The sequence below is a fragment of the Sciurus carolinensis genome, unplaced genomic scaffold (genome assembly GCF_902686445.1).
Source record: "Sciurus carolinensis unplaced genomic scaffold, mSciCar1.2, whole genome shotgun sequence".
Classification (NCBI taxonomy): Eukaryota; Metazoa; Chordata; class Mammalia; order Rodentia; family Sciuridae; genus Sciurus; species Sciurus carolinensis.
In genome coordinates this window covers 42,631-59,365 of record NW_025920347.1, presented here as the reverse complement: position 1 = coordinate 59,365, position 16,735 = coordinate 42,631, and the positions used below count along the sequence as shown (strand labels likewise).

At 45.9% G+C, this 16,735-nt stretch overlaps 1 pseudogene; it reads right to left on the bottom strand.

The window, feature by feature from the left end:
- The window catches only part of LOC124975629 (TBC1 domain family member 8-like), a 30,753-nt pseudogene extending 16,288 nt beyond the window's left edge, over positions 1–14,465 (bottom strand).
- Positions 14,466–16,735: the final 2,270 nt, after the last annotated feature.

The following is a 16,735-nucleotide window of genomic DNA, read 5'->3' as shown; positions in this document are numbered from 1 at the left end:
GATGAGGGGTGTCCCGAGAGCTGTGTCTTTTACCATATCCCAGGTCAGCTCTGACCCCACAGGTAAGAGGTCATGCCCTGGCTGCCAAGCAGCCAGGTCACCCCTGCTCTTCACTCATCCTGCTCACATCCCCTAGTCCCCAAATGGAAAAGACTGCTTCTCTTGCTTGCTCTAAAACCAAAAATTCACTTTGACACCCCTTACGAAAAGCTGGAAGTCTTCAGGTTTGTTTTCAAAAAAACAAAATCCATGGTCTGGGATATTCACAACAGTTCTATTAGTGCATTCTACTTATACACAGTAGTGGGGTTCACTCTGACATCATCATACAGGCATGGAATAGAATGAGCTCCATTTCCCTCCCCTGAGCTGCCTACTTTAGTGGGCTCTCTATTACATATTTGGACTTTAATTAGTGCTTTATAGGTATGCATCAAAGATGGAATTCACTGTCGTATATTCATGTATGTATACAGCACTCTTTTGACAATTTCTTTCCACACTGGGGATCCTTTGAATAGAGGAAATGAACTGAGGGGGAGGAAGGAGGAACAGGAAGCGGGAGGAAAGATGGATGGCTTTGAGGAGGTTTTATCCCAAGGGAAGAAAACTGTACTGCAGGCTTATGTGTTCAAGTATGTAAGGAGAGTTCACTGTAGAACAAGGAAACATGTCCCTCCCAAACAGGATCTTAAAGCACCAATCACCATCATGTCCTTGCAATGACACCAGTTATGTAACAATGTAACTGGCAGCAGGTATGGACAAATACCTCCCAAGATTCCTCTCCTGCCTTCTCACACCTTAACTGGCTGTAACTCCATTTAATTAACATCTGCAGAATGAACATCCACTATTGGGACCAGAGCAATAGGTCCAATGTGGTGACAAATGTTACAGCTAAAGAGAAAATGAGTCAGGAATAACTAATTTGAGGAAGACAATAATATGTTGCTCTGCAAAAACAGAAATCTTAACATTATGGTATCCCACGAGAAAAAAAAAAAGGATGATTATATCTGTAAAAGATAACAGGAATTAGGCCTGAGGATGAAGCACCACCCTCTTTTTTTCCTAAATTTCAGGTGTATCTTTATGTGCTGCAAAGACTGACAGGTGACAAATTGAACTAATTTGCCTTTGCACATTAATCCAAAAAGTGTAATCGGACTGGTGAAGACTGTGGGTACGTGGCTGAGTTCACAATGTCATGAAGAGTCACCCGAGATGGGAGAAAGGTGGAGATCAAAGGGCCTACCTTCACCTTTCCCTTGACAAAGCTGGCCATGTCATCTTTATAATCAAACACAGAGTATGGAGGAGATTCTGTCCCAGCCACTTCCAGTGTTGGTTGATTTCCTCTAATGTGGTACCTGGATCAGAATAGAGAGAGAGTGAAAAACAAGAGTCATCATTTTGCTAACATTAAGTCACTGTGTTAATGTTCTGCAAACATCCCGTGCCAGGGTTCTCACACCCAAGCCATAGTTTGTCACTGAAAGCTGGCACTCTCCACTGGTGCCATGGTCTCTCCTGCCACTGCACTGGGACTTACAAACTTCAGTCCCATGACCACTTAGGCCAGCTCACCAAGCAGGAAAACCTTGGAACTGTCCTGTGACCACCCTGCACACCTTGATCATGTGCAGAGCACCTACCACTCAAGTGTCAGAAGCATTTGCAATGGTACAGCTGTTCCAGCATGGAACACAGACCAAGTGGCAGACGATTCTCAACAGTCTCACTTAGTGTCTCCTGGGAGAACAGAGGCCCGTGGAGAAGTACCAAAGTCACGTTCAAAGGGGAAGAACCTCCTGGGAAGGTCCTCACAAGGATGTTGTCACTGCAACAGGCACTGGTTGACCGACAAGCAACAGCCAGAAATTTCACAGGTTTACAAATGGACACTTCATACCATTTACAGCAATATTGAGATTGCTATCAAAAAAACCTGTATTTAATACCTAATCCATTAAGTATCACAGCTTAGCCTAAGCTCCTATCAACACGTTCAGAGCACACCCATTACCCTGCAGTTGGGCAAAACCATCCAATACAAAGCCTATGTATTATAAAGTGTTGAAGAGCTCACGTAATTTTTTGCATACTATGCTGAAGTGAAAAGTGCAAGGTTTCTATGGCTATGCTTCCACCTGACCGATAAGTCCAAAAATTGTGAAGTCTGACCACGCAAAGTCAGGGGGCCATCTGGATACGTCACTTTCCTTTGCCGTACAAATCTTCAACAAGAGGCCTCGGTCACCTTTTTTGCATGCTTCCCCACTATCTACCCACCATGCTTTACTGGGCACTGACTACATGCCCAATGCTGTCCTGGGCACAGGAGGGAAAGCAGCCAGAGAGACACTGGAACTTTTACTTCCATGAGGGAGGCAGGAAAAAAGAAGTGACCTGAGCTCCAGCAGGGAGTCAGCACAACGGATGTCTGAGCTCTAGCCTGAAGGACTGGGCATGCTCCTCTGTCTACAACCCCAAGCCACTCAGTCAATGCTCACAACTTCTCTCTCTGCCTAAAGCGAGGCACCTTTAGGAAGCCTGGAGAGACTTTGGTCCATGTGAAATTAAAATAGTAATAACAACTTGTCTCCCTTCCTATCTGTTATCCACAGATCTTTTGCCAAATAACAGTTAACCCATGAAGTAGTTTAACTCTTCCACCTAGTTTAAAAGAAAAATGTGCTCTTGAAAGCCCCCCTCTACTTCTCTGTCCTGTCACACAGGACCCTGGAAAAGACAGGGATCATCCTCACAGGCCGATCTTCCCATTCCTACTCTTGAGCTGGTTCCACCCAGGGTCTTTCCTACCCTTTTTGTTTGTACTTTGTTGGACACCCACATTCCTGGGCAGGGATCCTTTCTCAATGCTCAGCACACAACCAAGTATGAGGGCGAGTCAACGACATGCAAGACGCCCAAGTAATGCCTTCACAAGTACAAGTATCTCAGTCAACAGCACAATCCTCACACCAGAACATACCCATGCCTCCCATCCTCACTCCCCACAAGAGAATCCTGAAAAGAACAATTCACTACTCAGGACCTTCTGAGGGCAGGACAATGGTAGAAAACAAGCCAGGCAAACCTGACCTGTGTCGACCCAAGGAAAACTTCCTCAGCACCCGGCAGCCCAGTGATGCAGTCTCTTGGCACAGACGTGCAACATGGGGTGGAGACTGCCCAAGTCGGACACAGCCCTTGCACTTTGCCCCCGGCTATTACCACACACGCACACACCTGGGAAAACCGTGTTAATCAAACACGAAGACGGTAAAGGAAAGGGCCACTTTATACCCCAAAACACGTGAGTGCCCTGAAACACACCCCTAAGAAGCCAGGCTCACTCACGCTCATAGATCAGTGTGCTTCTGATCACTAAGAAAGAGACAGACATGTGAAGGAGAGCCAGAGCTTCTGAAATCAGGTGAGGCTCCCCAGGCATTACCTGCAAGCACAACAACAAGCAGATGCTCCGCATGTTCACAACTCAGGGTCTGGAACATTCCAACGGGAACAAGACTCACTAGTGGCTATGGCCCAGTGAACATTGCATCCATCCAGGAACTCTCCACATGCTATGGGAGAGTACACCTGTGAGTCGGGAACTTGAAGCAGAACTTGAAAGGGAGTGCCCTCAGTGTTGGAATCCAGCACTGCCTCCAGAGCACCCACCAGGCCACGTATAAGGCAAAAGAGAAGCAAACACACCTGTGAGCTCAGGGACATGCAGACCCGCAGTCAGTGTGCAGCTGCCACTCCCACATGTGGAGGCAGCATGGTCACTGGTGAGAGCCCAGGCATAGCTCCAAAACCCTGCAGAATCAGAGATCCATGGGGCCCAGAGCTCTAGCTTCCTCACACCCATTTCCCCAGCATCTGCTGTTGGAGTTAGACTGCCCGATTGGAACCCCAGCTCTACCACTTTCAAGCTGTGTGGCCTTGGGAAAGTTACCTGATTTCTCTGTGCCCTGGTCTCTTTGGAAGCTAAAGCAACCACGATATGCCTCCAAGGGTAATTATGGAAATTAAGTCATCATTCAAAGTACCTAGACTATTGCCAGGCCCTTCAAGCACCAGGTAAGTGTCGCCCGTTAGGATCCTCATCATATCCACATCTCACATGGAAGAATAATCCCTTTCTACTCCAGAAAGGTACCCTGAGAAATATGACAACACATCCAAGACCCCACAGGACAGAAAGCACACGTAGCAGGTGAAGGATTGGCATTCTGCTGTGATGAATGGCATCCTTAATCAATGGCAGGTGAACAAACCCAATCCCTCCTCCCTGGAGGAGCTGAAGCCCTCCACCTTCCTTTGCCCATGCTCCTTCACTACTAGGCCCCGAGAGGGCCCTGAGTGACCTGAGGAGTTTATTTTGGTTTAAGACCCCAATATTAAAGGAAGTTGAATCATTAAGGAGTATGTCACTGACCTGCCACCCCATCACCCCAGAGTGTGCAGCATGTTTCACACCAACAGGGACATGTGCCAACACAACAGAGCACCCCACAATTCAGAAAGTTAATGCTGGGACATTCCTACCCTCTGCTCCTCAGATCCCGCCAGTTTCCAAGTGCCTCACAAACCCATCCTAAGGGGAACAAACACTCTGTGACTTGGAAATGCATGGGATGTATCCACTTGTTCCTCCCGCCTTGGCAGCAGGGCACTCTGTCACTGGACAGCCCTCATGATCGCAGGCTGACTGGGGCCTGCCCCACATCACAGAGGATTAGGGCACATCCCCAGGAAAAGATCCAAATTCAAAACTGTATATATGGGGACTTGGGCTGGGGATCAGTGGCACAGAACCTGTCTGGCATGTGGGAGGCACTGGGTTGCATCCTCAACACCCTATGAAAGGGAACAAATAAAGGTCTATTAACATCAAAAAAATTATTTAAAAAAAAATGCTTGTATGGTTTCTACTGATCACAGGTTGCTTTTGTACCACTGTAGAAACAAAGGCACTAATCCAGCCCACAGGAGTTGAGAACTGCTTGTCTTATGACTCTACCACATCGGACCTGTTCAGAATCACCCACTGCCTTCAGCCGTCACATCTCCCAACACACCTCTGACTTTCGTGAGCTTGACGGCTTCAAAGATTACTGGCCAGTTCTTCAGCAGCAAATCCCAGTTTTGGCTTGCCTGATGCTGATTAGATTCAGGTTAAAGTCTCTGGCCAGCCTCACAGAAGGAATGCTATGCATCACATCTCTCAGGTGGACACAATTTCAACTTGTTCCACTCCTGGTGATGTTCACTTGGTCTCTTAAGTTAGTGTCTGCTTGGGCTCTGCACGATGAACTTATTCCTTTTTCCCTTGTAACTCACAAGCCTCCTACAGACAAATAATGAAGTTATATAAATTTCCCATTCCTCAAACTTTCAATTTATTCACTTTTATCAGTATGGTCTCATCTTTTCTGCTTTTCTTCAAAGAGTAAGAATTCATTACTATTGTTTACTCGGATGATTTAATTGTCCCAGGTTTGGCAGGTAGGAATCCCTTCAAGCTGGGTTCTGTGTCCTTTGGACATGTACTCATGGTTTTTCATAGTCTCTGCCACAATAAAATATTCCAACATTGTCTCCTACTTTCCCTGCACCATCCCAGAAATGGGACATTTTTCCAAGAAATTCTATTTCTTTTCAAGAGGATTGCTACACAAAAGCCACCTGGCATCCTACTGGCTTGGGAGGCTGAGGCAGGAGGATTGTGAGTTCAATGACAGTCTCAGCAACTTAGCAGAACCGTGGCTCAAAATAAAAAAATAAAAAGGGCTGGGGATGTGGATCAGTGGGTATGTGGCCCTAGGTTCCATCCCTGCTATAAAATAAAAATAAAAAGCTGGTATCTGGAAGCTCATTGGTAACCGGGTCTCTGTGTATACATATGACGCATGTATTTGCACACAGGCATACACATCTCTAATGCAATGTGTGCATGTATACATAATCTACATACAGAGAAACTGAGTTCACACTGATGCCTCCTGCGACCCACTCCCCATGTTCATTCTTACTTCTTTCCTTGTTCACAGCTCTCTTCTCCAACAGAGAAGCCCAGCCTCCACCACCCTTGATATATTTACTTGCACATCAAGCCTCTCTTGCTCCCAACCTCCACACCCAAGAGACACCCTGCTCACCCTGTGCAACCTCTTCCTTGATGACCGGCACCTACACCACCCTTACCTGCCCTATGGGATGACTTTCCCCAGCAGAAGGAAGGACATGTGTAGTTTTACAGCAATTATTCTTTGGCTAGTCCCCTGACCCTTTAAGGGTTTGTTATTTGGTGTCAGACGACAGAGCAGGGACAGGAAGGCTGTCCTGTCTGCTAGATGGAGCGCTGACACTTAATACAGATCCCACAGGCAGCTTAGCAGAGCTCAGTGGAAGAAAACAGCAGGCTGGGGTAAGGGCACTTAAGGCTGTGTTTTCAAAAGACTGGTGAAATGCCACATTTGTCTAGCAACTATAAAAAATCCTGGTGGAGACACTGAGGAAGACTAGAAAGGAGCCCATCCCAGGAGGCGCTTCTCAGACATCTCTGACAGAACCCATGCAGACTTTGTAACAGCAGCCTGGGGGACTCTAGGTGACATGGAATGAAGAGAACAGGGAGAGTGTGCAGCACCTGGACAGTCACAGAGGGGTGCTGAGTTTTGAGTCAGAGTGGGAATTTCTCTCACATGCTTCTGGAAAGGTCTGGAGGTCTGTGTCAACCCGGACCCTTCAACTGGTGGGCAGGTGGGCAGAGCAGCAATCAAAAAGCCACAAGGGGACTTCCAGCTTCAGTTCCAGCATGCAAAGAGCTTGGGAAGCACCCCTCCCATAAATACAAGCAGAGGCCAAGCAGACTACAAATCACAGGCTTTTCTTGGACTCATCGGAGAATGAAGTCATGGGTCAAAACATAATCCCCAAAGCTAAAGTGGCACAGGTAATCCGAGGGACACAGCTGGGACCTGCTCCCCTAGTGCTGAGGTCATAAACTGCAGGACACTTGAGTCCTGAGTCTCACTGTGCGAGGGCCTGACTGAAAGAGAATAAGAAAGCCCTGGTGTTGCGATCTTAAGGGACCCCAAGGCAGCACAGGTGTTCTCACCAGAACCCCATCAGTTCCCACTGAAAGACCCCAGGGACACCTGCCCAGCTCTCTGGACAAGGGAAGAATAAGGCCATGAGGCATCCTCAGGGCCTCACCCCAGCTGGGCAAAGTCCTTCTCTGGCTCCTGTGTCCCCTCTGGCTTTCCTGTCCCCACAGGGGTGGGAGAAAGTGGCTAGAAAACTCTTGGGAATGTCACAGGCCAGGGTCACACGTCCACTGATGACTGAGATTGATTGATGATTCTAGGACCCTCCCCCTTGCCAACAGCAAAAGCTCCAGGATAAATGAGAGCACATGACAGCTCAAAGAGCAGGGAGACTGGGAAGTTCTTAACCCAGGGACAAAGGGGAGACACAACCAGGGACATGGAGGAATGTGAGGCCTCTGGTACCTTCAGCTACAGGAAACTGCAAAGAACCAAGTCCCAGCAGAGTAGCAAAACACACACGGAAGATGATTTCCTCACTTGTTAGTATTTATTTATATATATGTATAAATAATAAGTTGTTTATATACCATAATAAGTTTTCTCTCTATATATATATAGAAAAACATGCCAGTAGGCAAGAAAATACACATGATTAAAAGATAGGACTGGGGAGATAGCTCAGTTGGTAGAGTGCTTGCCTTATAAGCACAAGGCCATGGGTTTGATCCCCAGAAACCAGAAAGAAAAAGAAAAGATAAAGCATGCATCAAAATGACACACAGATAAGACAGATCTTGGTACTTTGAGAGAACTTTTAAAATAAGTGCGATTTATAGGTGAAGGGCTCTAAAGAAAAGGTATAGAGTATGGAAGACTAGGTCATGAAAGCAGACAGATGGAAACTCTAAGAAATGAAAAACAAAATAAATAGAAATAAACAAAAATGAAGATTGCCCTTCATGGCTCATCAGTAGATGGGACAGTCAAGAAAACAATCAGTGAACTTGAAGACAGATCAACAGAAACCCCCCCACACACTGAAAAGCCAAGAGTGAGACAGAGACATAGGAAGTATACAATATCTGACTGCTGGGGATAATTCCCAAAGATAGAAGGACCCCAAACTGGAAAAACAGAAGAAGAGGAAAGCAATCTTGTGAAGCAATAATGACCAAGAATTTTCCAAAATTAATGACACACCCCAGATCACAGATCCAAGAAGTACAGAGAATACCACACAGAAAATTATAAAAAAAAAAAACAAAGGAAAAATATTTACAAATCTACACTGAGGTATATCATATTCAAATTGCAGAAACAAAAAGAAAATCTTTAAAGAAGAGGGGGTGTGAAGCAGACAGCCTAGGAAGAACACGGTAATTATAGCAGACGACTCCAAACATGCGATCAAGGGAGTTGAAATAAGGTGTTTGTCGGGGTTTCTGGAGCCTCGGGCATAGTCAAGATGGCGCCTGGCGCTGGGCCAAAAGCGGCTAGCTATACAGTAAACAACCAGCAAATTCTGATGAGTGGCTAATTGATTAGAGCATGCCTCCCTCGCGTAACTGTTCTATGCCTGCAGCTGTCCGCGCGTTTACCTCGTGTACTCTCCCCTGATTGGTTGAAGTGTATATAAGCTTGGCGTCTTCCTGGGGGAGGGGGTTATGCAGAAGAGAGTGCAAGAGAGAGGTGGAAGGTCGGTCGCAGAAGCGGATGAAAACAGGAGAGTGCAGAAGCGGCCGAAGCAGGCGAGAGCAGAGTGAGAGAAGGAGAGGAACGGCTAAGTAAGAGGGAGAGAGGAGAGAGCAGGAGGGGGAAAGTGAGAGAGAGAGAGTAAAAGAGAGAGGGACAGAAAGGAAGGAAAGGAAGGAAGACCGTGCACAATAAACTTCCAAAGCTTCAGACATTTGTCGTGTCTCTCTCTGCGGCCAGAGGGGACGCGATAACTGGTGCCGAAACCCGGGACCCCGGGTACATCCAAGGTAAGTATTAAGTATGTATAAAAAATTAATAGGCTTTAAGCCCGGTAACAGAGAAAAATTAATAGGCTTTAAGCCCGGTAACAGAGAAAAATTAATAGGCTTTAAGCCCGGTAACAGAGAAAAATTAATAGGCTTTAAGCCCGGTAACAGAGAAAAATTAATAGGCTTTAAGCCCGGTAACAGAGAAAGATTAATAGGCTTTAAGCCCGGTAACAGAGAGAGATTAATAGGCTTTAAGCCCGGTAACAGAGAGAGGTTAATAGGCTGAAAGCCCGGTAAAAGTTCACAGAAGGCAGACTCGTTGCCCGGTAAAATTAGTTAGTTTCAATTTATGAAGTGGTACCAAATTGTGTGTGTGGTGTGTTATTTTTGTGTTTGTTGTGTGGCTTGTTTGTGTGCTTGGAGCTCTTAGTGCTGTAAGATTTAATCATAGGAACAGAACTGTCTAAGACTAGAATGCAACAGCCTCTTAGGGAGTTGCTAAAAAGTCATGGAATATTCCACAGTGGGAACATAATATAGTAGCCATAGTCCCCACAAGTATTGGGAGATAATTGCTTCATAATTTTCTGCATTCAAACCTAACCTAAAAAAAAAAGGGTTAAAAAGTCCTGGATGATCCTCCCTCCCCTCTGCCTGGCCTTTTCAAAGCCTGCAATGGAATGTAAACAGCAGCAGTCTCAGCGGGAAAAGGGGGGGGGGTAACCTGAAGAAAAGAAAAAAAAAAGGTGTCCGTTTTAAACTTAACTAACTTATTTTCTAGGATTCTTCGTTTGTTTTATTTTTCTTTAATGCTGTATCTTTGAGCTCATAATTTTGATCCTGCATACCTAGGTTAATGATTTTTTTTTCTTTTTGATTAGTTCTATTTTTTATTCAACTGAAGTTTTTGAACATCTGTTTCATTGCAATGAACATTTACCTATAAAGTTACAAGGCCTTTGATTTTGTGTTATGTGTTATGTTGTGCTGTCTAATGTCATGTTTTGTCAAAACTGAGCGCTCTTAAAATTAAAATTTAAAAATGGATCCAAATACTTTTATGCTTCTCAAGTATGGGCAAAATGGAAAGATATCTTGACAGGTTGTTGGAAAGGACTGGATCCAGTCCTTCGTTGGGTCCGAGGGTCTGTGTGTATCTTCCCACAGGATCAACAGACTCCAGTCTGGATTCCAGAAAGGCTGACCAGAGTTTTACAACATGCAAGTGATGCTGCTCCTCCTCGCAATGATGATCCTTCCTTCTCTTAATTTTCACCAATCCCTCTACAGGTCTGCCAGCCCAACTCGTGATTCCTAGACAAGAATACACCGATCTCTAGCCTTTTTCTTTTTTGCTTTAACAGGAGGAACCTTTGCACTTTACTATTGGAATCATGCTGATCAGACCCAGAGTAGGACAACTTGTTCTGCTGACCTTAACTATACCAGAAATATTACCTTTCCTCCCATGCCAGCTTGTGTATTTCTTCTCTTCATGTTTCTGCTAACTAACACTACTAATATCTCTCACAGTGCTGGATTCTGATGCGCATTCCTACTTTCCTACCAGTCCCAGTTTCTGTTGCAGATACAGAATTGCCAGTGCTATTATCAAGAAACAGAAGAGGCTTTGGCATTGCAGCAGCCGTGATCACTGCCATTGCAGTCTCTGCAGTAGCAGCAATGACACAACCATACAGTAACAACGATCATTTGGCCGAAAATACAGCTGCAGCCTTACAGACCATAGAGACTCTGAACCAACATCTAACAGCAGGTTTACTTCTTGCAAATTGGAGAATGGACTTGCTACAACAACAAGTGGATACCTTGCAAGAACTTTTGGGACTGGGATGTATTTACTTTTTAAGAGTTGTTTGTGTTATCCGTATTGTATTTCAGCACCGCGGCTGGGTTACCTAGAAATATTGTCGGTCTATTTTGTTAATGTTTATAGATTTGTCAAACAGTGGGCAGGCTTAGGAGCTAGGATAGTATTCCTCTGCCTTGGCCTCCTTCTCTCCATTTGTTTTGGCATGCATCTACGAGCTAGCCGATAGAAAGATCAAATTATCTTCCATCAGGCCATGACCGCCCTAAAGGCCGACAGCCCCCCATTAGTGTGGCTCTTGATGCTGGATCGGTAGTCAGAGACGGGTAATGAAGAAGGTGGCTATGTACCAACCTAAGACAGGAGCTGCAGCATGCTCTGCAGACTCTGATGACGGGTAAGGACATATGCTGACCACTCAACCTAAGACAGACACGGTCCCGAGCCTTAGTTTAATAATAAAGAAGGGGGATCTGTCGGGGTTTCCAGAGCCTCGGGCATAGTCAAGATGGCGCCTGGCGCTGGGCCAAAAGCGGCTAGCTATACAGTAAACAACCAGCAAATTCTGATGAGTGGCTAATTGATTAGAGCATGCCTCCCTCGCGTAACTGTTCTATGCCTGCAGCTGTCCGCGCGTTTACCTCGTGTACTCTCCCCTGATTGGTTGAAGTGTATATAAGCTTGGCGTCTTCCTGGGGGAGGGGGTTATGCAGAAGAGAGTGCAAGAGAGAGGTGGAAGGTTGGTCGCAGAAGCGGATGAAAACAGGAGAGTGCAGAAGCGGCCGAAGCAGGCGAGAGCAGAGTGAGAGAAGGAGAGGAACGGCTAAGTAAGAGGGAGAGAGGAGAGAGCAGGAGGGGGAAAGTGAGAGAGAGAGAGTAAAAGAGAGAGGGACAGAAAGGAAGGAAAGGAAGGAAGACCGTGCACAATAAACTTCCAAAGCTTCAGACATTTGTCGTGTCTCTCTCTGCAGCCAGAGGGGACTCGATAGTGTTGAAAGAAATGAATCACAAACCAATAAATCTAAATGAAGAGAGGATTTGTTTTGGGGGGGATACTTGGTATTGAATCTAGGGGTGCTCTACCACTGAACCACATCCCCAGTTGTTTTATTGTTTGTTTAGAGACAGGGTTTCAAAAATTGCCGAGGCTGACCTCAAAGATGTGATCCTCCTGCCTCCTTCTACCAAATTGGTAGGATTACCAGCAAGGACCACCTTGCCAGGCTGTGTCCAGTGAAATTATCCTTCAAAATTGAAAATGAAAGACTTTCTTGAAAAAGAACAGGAAATCCATTTCCAGCAGACCTAACCATCAAATTCGTCAGAGAGAAAGAAAACACATAGGTCAGTAGTTCTAAGCTACGTAAAGAGAAGAAGTGTGTCTCAGGAAATGAATGAGGGTAGATTCAAATTTCTTATTTTTCCTATCCCTAAGCAATTGAAAAGAAGTATTTGAAGGGTTAACAAAAATTTTATTGAGTGATTACACTATGTAAATAAGTGAAATGGATGACAATGTCAGAAAAGATGAGACAGGATCTGGGAATACTATATCTGCATCTAGGCCAAGCATGGTGGTGCACACCTACAATCCCAGTGGCTCAGGAGGCTGAGGCAGGAGGATCACAAATTTAAGGCCAGCCTCAGCAACTCTGAGACCTTGTCTCAAAATAGAGCTACAAATAGACTTGGGATATGGCACAGTGCTTAAGCGTCCCTGGGTTCAATCCCAAATACACACACACAAAAAAAATCTACATTTCATGTGAAACAGCATAATATTTGTAGACACAGATTAATCTGGAAATTATGTTCCAAACCAGAAATATATACTACAAATTCTTTTCAACCTACTGTTGGCAAGCTAACAGATAAATGGCATCACCAAGCATTCAACTGCTAAAGAAGTCAGGAAAAGTGGTTCAAAAGAAAAAGAACAGAACAAGGAATAGAAAACAGTTACCAACCTGGTAGAGATTCATCTAACAATGCCAACAATCACTTTACATGTGAATGGCCTAAATACACCAACCAAAAACACCCAGGGATTTTCAGAATGGATTTAAGAAAAAAAAAGGAAGGAAGAAAAGAAAACCAAGCCCGCAAGAAACCCATGTCACAGTCACACAAAGGAAAAGGAAAGGAGTGGAGCTAGGGATGTAGCTCAGTGGCAGAGTGCTTGCTTGTATGTCCAACTCCCTGACTTCAATTGTTCACACCACAAGAAATTCCACCAGCAAACAGGATCCACCAACATATAAAAGAAATTATACCTCATGACCAAGTGGGACTTGCTCCAAGTATGCAACAATGGTCCAGCATTCTAAAATTCATCAATATAGAAGTAGGGGGAGGAATCACAAACTTATTCCAATTGATACAAAAAGCATTTGACAAAAATGGAACACCCACCCATTCATGATTAAAAGAAAAAAACACAGCAAATGAGGAATTAAGAACTTGTCTAACTTGATAATATCATTTACCTTCTCGCCCCCAAACCCTACAATTAACATCACACTTACAGAGAAACTCAACACTTTCCTGATAACCAGGAACAAGGTAAAGACAACTTCTCCTATCACTCCTTTTCAACATCACACTGAAAGATCCAGCTAATATGCTAAGACGAAAAGAGGAAACAGAAGGTATACAGAGAGAGAAGATAAATAAAACTCTGTTCAAAGATGACATGCTTTTCTTTAAAAAATAAAGGAAAGAATCAAGGAAAACTTAAGGAACTAAGAAGCACAGCAGAGCTGCAGGGAAGAAGAATAACAGGACAACTGCTTTCCAACACTCCAGCAAAGGCCGGCTGTAACTTGGGCGGGGTGGGGGGGACGCGGAGTAGACACCATTGACAAGCCAGAGAAATGCAGAAGAAAGGAAACAAACCCGAGGCAAGGCCATCCTGACCCCATGTCTCCCAAGAAATCCCCACCTGCGACTCACCCTGGGCTGGGAGCTGCGAGTCGCCCACCCCGCCCCCCCCAAGCCCCTTACCGCTGAGACCGCCGCGCCCCTCGCCTTACCCGCCACGCTGCTCTAGGATGAAGGAGCCGCTGCTCCTCTTGGTCACCCAGAGCTTCAGGCCGTCCTTCAGCAGCACCTCGTCGGGCTTCTTTCCCTTTCTTCTGGTGCCCCTGTTCACGTAGCCGGGGCCAGGGCCGCACGTGGCCCAGCTCGCTCTGGAGGAGGCGGCGGCAGAGGCTGCACGGGAAACGCAGGCCCACGGGTGCCCAGCGCTCGCACTTCCGCAAGCGCAGCAGGAGGAGGGCTCCCGGCGAACCCCGCGCAGCTACGCACCGGCCCCGCCCCGCGCATCCCGCCCAGCCGTCCAGGCACCCCCGAGCCCCTCTCAGCCCAGCAGGCTGCAGAGGTGCCTCCCGGGTTTCTGGGTCCCAACCCCGGCTGGGAGCGACGGGCGCAGCGGTCAGTGAGATCCCAGGCCTGACCCACCCCCGCCACCCCCTTACCGCTGAGGTGACCAATCCCCTCGCTGTGCCCCGGCGCTGCTGTGGCATCTAGTAGCCGCTGCTCCTCTGGGCCACCCAGAGCTTCAGGGTTCTTCACCAGCACCTCCTTGGGCTTGAGCCACATCCCGGGCGATCCGGCTACACTGTGGGGAGCCGCTTCACATTGCCCGGTCACCAGCAGGCACCTGGCCCAGTTCGCTCTGCAGTAGGCAGCAGCAGCAGTAGCGCGGGTATGGCACATTCGCAGGTGCCCAGCGCTGGCAGTTCCAGGAGCCGCCCGCCGCCCAGCCCCCATCCCGCCCAGCCTCGCGGCGGCCCCGCCCCAGGTCGCCCCCACCCCGCCGATTCCCGCTGCGCCTTGGGGGGGGGGCGGGTTTCTGCATCCCAGAGGCCCGACTCAAGGTTCCCAAGTGGAGGAAGGAGGTCTGATCCCGCTGACAGGTCCCCTCCTTCCCTTCCCCGCACAGATAGCGGGGAGTGCCTGGGCAGTGGCCTGGCTCCAAACCCCTGGTGGCAGCTCCTGGGAAAGAGCTCAGGGTGGCGGGAGCCGCCCCACATGCCTCATTCCAAGAGTTGGAGGAAGGACCTGGGGAAGAGATGCCTTGCTCTCCAACTGGGGCTTGACCAGCCCAGAGCCCTTTATCTCGGGAAGTACAGAAGGCACTAATGCAAACCAGTAAAGCAAGTGTGTTTGGGTTTTAAAGAACATTTTGGAGATCTCCCAAAAATAGCATGAAAAATAAAACAGTTATGTTTGGACTTGTTAGCACACTTTCTTAAAGATTTATTTTAATTCACACATACTTTTCCATATTTATGGGGCACTGACATCCTTGTCTTGTTCAAATTTTTAGAGGGATGCTTCAAATTTTCTCCATTTAGAATTATGTTGAGAATATCATGCTAAGTGAAATAATCCAAACCCCAAAACCCAAAGGCTGAAAGTTTTCTCTGATATGTGGACAGTAATTAATTCACAGTAATAGTGGGGATAGGGAAGAATAGAGTTAATTTATATTAGGTAGAGGGAAGTGAAGGGAAGAGAAGGGGGATGGGTGCAGAAATGATAGTAGAGTGAAAGAGACATTATTACCTCATGTACATGTATGACTGTATGACCAATGTGAACCTGCAATATGTGTAACCAGAAAAATGAGAGATTGCACTGTTTATGTATGATCTATCAAAACATATATATGCATTCTACTGTCATGTACAACTAATTAGAGCAAATAATGTTAAAAATTTAAATAGAAATATGTTGGCCTTGGGTTTAGCATATATGGCTTTTATGATTTTGAGGTATGTTCTTGGTATCTAGTTTTTCTAGTGTTTTGAGCATGAAGAGGTACTGTATTTTGTCAAATGCTTTTTCTGCTTCTATTCAGATAATCATATGATACTTGATTCAAGTCTACTGATATGATGAATTACATTTATTGATTTCCATATCTTGAACTATCCCTGCACCCCTGGGATGAACCCCACTTGATCTTGGTGCATAATCTTTTTAATATGTTTTTGTATGGGAGTTGCCAGAATTTTATTGAGAATTTTTGCATCTATGGTCATCAGGGATATTGGTCTAAAGTTTTCTTTCCTTGATGTGTCTTTGTTTGGTTTTGGTATCAGGGTGATATTAGTCTCATAGTATGAGTTTGAAAGGGTTCCCTCCTTTTCTATTTCATGGAATAATTTGAGGAGTATTGGTGATAATTCTTCTTTGAAGGTCCTGTTGAACTTCGCTGAGAATTCATCTATCCTGGGCTTTTCTTAATTAGTAAATTTTAATAGCATTTTCTATTTCATTACTTGAAATTGTTCTATTTAAATTGTGTATGACCTCCTCGTTTAGTTTAGGTAGAACATATGTCTCTAGAAATTTGTCAATGTCTTCAAAATTTTCTATTTTATTAGAGTACAAATTTTCATAATATTTTCTAATTATCTTCTGCATTTTATTTATGTCCACTGTGATACTTCCTTTTTTAAATCAATTATTTTAGTAATTTGGGTTTTCTTTCTTCTTCTATTTTTTAATGTGGCAGTGTCAGCAGTAGCAGCAGCAATGTAGGTGGCAACCACGCATCCAAGGCAGCATGGAGAGCAGTAGACCTCCAGACGATGGTGTCTGAGACAACAGCAGCAACAGCACCTGGAGAAAAGGCCTCCGAGCACCTGCAGCAGTGGTGTCAGTGGCAGCTGTGTCCCAAGAGAAAACCTCTGGCTGATGGTAGTGGTGCACATGGGAGAGGCAACAGTGGAAAAGACCTCCCAGCATCCATGGCAGCATGAGCAGCAGTGGCACCCAGAGACTACACCTCTGGGCATCTGCAGCAGTGGCCTCCTCAGAAATGTTTCGAGTACCCAGTCTACCTCATGTTCTGCAATTAT